At 44.0% G+C, this 3,941-nt stretch overlaps 1 pseudogene across 1 annotated transcript; it reads right to left on the reverse strand.

Moving 5' to 3' along the window:
• Positions 1-376: 376 nt before the first annotated feature.
• Positions 377-1,688, reverse strand: LOC308433676 (aspartate aminotransferase, mitochondrial-like; annotated as a pseudogene). The gene has a single exon. The product of its transcript is annotated as an aspartate aminotransferase, mitochondrial-like (transcript).
• Between the last annotated feature and the right edge of the window lie 2,253 nt (positions 1,689-3,941).

Here is a 3,941-nt window from a genome sequence, read left to right on the forward strand (position 1 = left end):
GAGATGCTCTACTGGGGTCCACAGGGGAGTCCCCTGTTACCATCTGAGGCTTCAGGTAAAGCTTCTGACCTATTCCAATGCCCTGGCTGACAGGATTTTGGTGCTGTGATTTTCGTTCGTGTGTGTAAACTTTCAGAAAAGCGGAAGACAAAAGGATGAGGGAGAGTTTGGTTTAGAGCCGACGAAGTTCCAGATACCGGCCGTGGAATCCTCTACCCTGCCTTTTTTTGCCCGGAGGAACACATTCAATTGCCAAGTGTTATGCACCGCGGTTGAAAACAGGATCCACTAACCACCACCCACCCTCCCTCACCCTGCACGTGACTCTCACAAGAGCAAAGGCTGAAAGTGGCCTCTGTTCCTTTGCACCTGGTAATTACTTGGTGACCTGGTGAATGGCATGGGCGAGGTAACCCACAATGCCGGAGGTGACCCGGGCCATGGAGATTCGGCCATCCTTTGTCATGTAGACCGAGAACTCCTCGGTCAGCGCTCCACCTACTCAGGCTTCAGGCCGGTGAAACAGAACATGCCAATCTGGTCGGTGATGTGCTGCCAGTTGGGGACGAGCCCTCTTTCTTCAGGTTGGACACCAACTGGGTCCTCATGCTGATGATGCTGTCGGCCATGCTTTTCACTTCTTGGAACCACTGCTTTCCCAAGTCTGGAGAAGTCCGGATGGTTGCAGCCATCCGGGCCCTATTGAGAGGTGGGTTGGAATGCAAGGGATGGATCAGGATCTTCAGCTGTGACCCCACCCTTTTGGCTTCTTCAGCATCTTTGCAGACCACGGTGAAGGCTCCCACACGCTCACCCGTACAGGTCCATGTTCTTGGCATAGACTGGCAGAGGCAGACAATCATGCCCTGCTCGATGAAGTGCTGCACGGCCCATACATCCTTATCACTGTCACCACTGGCAAAGCCTTCGTGGGCCATGTCAAAGAATGCGAAGATGTTCTTTTTCTTCACCACGGACGCTATTTCCTTCCACTGCTCTGGACGAGGGTCCACACCCGTGGGGTTGTAAAAGCAGGCATGCAGAAGGAGAACACTCTGCTCTGGGATTTTTGATATGACTTCTAGGGCTCCAGAGAAATCAAAGCCGCAGTTCTTGGGATCATAATATCGGTAACCTTGGAGCTGCATGCCGGCATCCCGGAAGATAGGCGTGTGATTTCCCCAGGACGGTTTGGGCAGAAAGACATCTCAGCTGAACTTAAAATATCTTTGCAGAAAGCTGGCTCCCACCCTTAGGGCTCCAGTCCCGGAAATGGTCTGCAGTGACAAACCAGCCACTTTTCAACACTCCATTGTTCTTGCCCAGGGCCAGTTCTGCAGAAGCCTTGCAAAATTCAGCCAGTCCCCCGATGGGCAGGTATTCTTTGTCCAAATTTTTTGCTGCAATCTGGGCCTCTGCCTTCTGGACGCTGGGGAGCATGTCAGGTTTTCCGTTATCATCCCGGTAGGCACCAACTCCCAGGTTCATCTTCTTGCTGTTGGTATCTCTCTTGAAGGCTTCGGTAACGGTAACTCCCAGGATGGGATCCGGAGGTCCCATTTCATCGTGGGTCCACCAGGAGCTGGCTCTGGCAGAGGCTGCAGCTGCAAGGCCTGGGTGAAAGGCAGCAGCCATTCCGGAGAGGCGCGGCCGCAGTGCAGGAGGGCCATCGTGGGCGGTACGACAGCAGTGGGTGGGGGTAGAGCCTAGATCAGGGGAAGCGAAGCGTCCGCTGGAACCTAGGTGCCTGCTCCTAAAACTTAAAGGTTTCATAGTGTGAATTAAGAACTTATTAGTTACAATGAGCATAAAGTACATGTAAAACAAAATGTAACCTGGAATTAAACAAAGTTTACTTGGTGTGTGAAGATTATGCATAATGGTTTTTCATTTTCTTTTTCTTTTTTCTTGAACTTTATATAGTCTGGGAGTTCTTTCTGGGGTGTTCAGAGCTTTCTGGGGTCAGTATCAAATTATCAGTGACTGCATATTATGTCTCTTCTTTTGTGACTGGGTTATCTCACTCAGGATGATATTCTCTAGATGCATCCATTTTCTTAAGAATTCCATAAATTTATTGTTTCTGATAGCTGAGTAGTACTCCATTGTATAAATATACCATAATTTTTGTATCTATTCATCTACTGAAGATATCTGAGTTCTTTTCAGCTTCTGGCTATTATAAATAGGGCTGCTATGAACATTGTGGTGCATGATTCTTTGTTGTATGTTGGAGATTCTTGGGGTATATGCCCATAAGTAGAATAATTGAAACTTCAGCTAGTACTATGTCCAATTTTCTGAGGAATCGCCAGACTAATTTCTAGAGTGGTTGTACCATTTTACAACCCCACCACCAGTGGAGAACTGTTCTTATTTCTCCGCATCCTCGCCAGAATCTGCTGTCATCTGAATTTTTGATCTTAGCCATTCTGGTTGGTGTGAGGTGGAATCTCATGGTTGTTTTGATTTGCATTTTCCTGATGGCTAATGATGTCAAGCACTTCCTTAGATGCTTCTCAGCCATTCTATATTCCTCAGTTGAGAACTTTTTGTTTAGCTCTGTACCCCATTTTTTAAAATTAGGTTGTTTGATTCTCTGGTGTCTAGCTTCTTGAGTTCTTTGTATACCTTGGATATAAGGCCTCTATCTGATGTGGAGTTGGTAAAGAACTTTTCCCACTCTGTTGGCTGCCATTTTGTTTTCTTGGCAGTTTTCTTAGCCTTACATAAACTGCAATCTTATTAAGTCCCATTTGTCAATCTTTGACCTTAGAGCACATCCCATTGGTGTTCTTATCAGGAAAAAAATCTTCCCCTATGCCTATGAGTTCTAAGGTTTTCCCTACTTTCTCTTCTAATAGTTTAAGTGTACCTGGTTTAGTGTGGAGATCTTTGATCCACTTACACTTGAGCTTTGTACAAGGAGACAAGAAAGGTCTATTTTCATTCTTCTGCATGCTGAATGCCTGTTGAGACAACACCATTTGTTAAAGAAGCTGTTTTTTTTCCATTGAAAGTTTGAGGCTCCTTTGTCAAAAATCAAGTGACCATATGTGTCAGGTTTCATTTCTGAATCTTCTATTCTGTTCCATTGATCAATATGCCTATCTCTGTACCAGTGCCATGTAGTTTTTAACACAATTGCCTTGTAATAAAGCTTGATGTCAGGGATGGTAATTCATGCAGTTGTTTTCTTGTTGTTGAGGATGGATTTTGCTATTCTAGGTCTTTTGTTATTCCAGATGAAATTGCGCATTGCTCTTTCCAACTCTATGAAGAATTGCATTGGAATTTTGATGGGGATTGCATTGAATTTTTAGATTGCTTTTGGTAAGGCGGCCATTTTTACAATGTTGATACTTTCAATCCATGACCATGGGAAATCTTTCCATTTTCTGACATCTTCCTCGATTTTCTTTTTTACATGCCATATGAACAGAAGAAACCTCCCAAGGTCCTATCCTAGATGATGAGCAATAGGTAATTAATGGATGTATAAAGAGGGAGAATCAGTCTTTTCTTTGGACAAGACCCAGCCCTGTTATCTATCCCCAAGTATCCATCCTTAAACACAGAGAGATATGAGTAACAGTAAATAGACTCAGCAGGTTTGTGTGTGTGTGTGTGTGTGTGTGTGTGTGTGTGTGTGTGTGTGAAAAACAATTAAGAAAGAAGAAAGAAACTGTGGATTTAAAGGGGGGAGTTAATAAATGGTGCGAGTGAAACAAAATTTTCCAAAAATCAAGTTTAAAATATTAAATTGACAAATATAAATTTAGGTGTAATCCCACAGTTTAGTACTTTGTGACAAAGAAGGAAAGAACGGTTTCATTCAGTTCTTTGCTACAGCTAATTACACATTTGCATTAAGGGAATAATCTAGAAATGATAGTCTGACTAATTGCTTAGTAGTGCTGTTAGGTATTAAACATATATTT

Source organism: Micromys minutus, assembly GCF_963924665.1.
Source record: "Micromys minutus genome assembly, chromosome: 1".
Taxonomy (NCBI): Eukaryota; Metazoa; Chordata; class Mammalia; order Rodentia; family Muridae; genus Micromys; species Micromys minutus.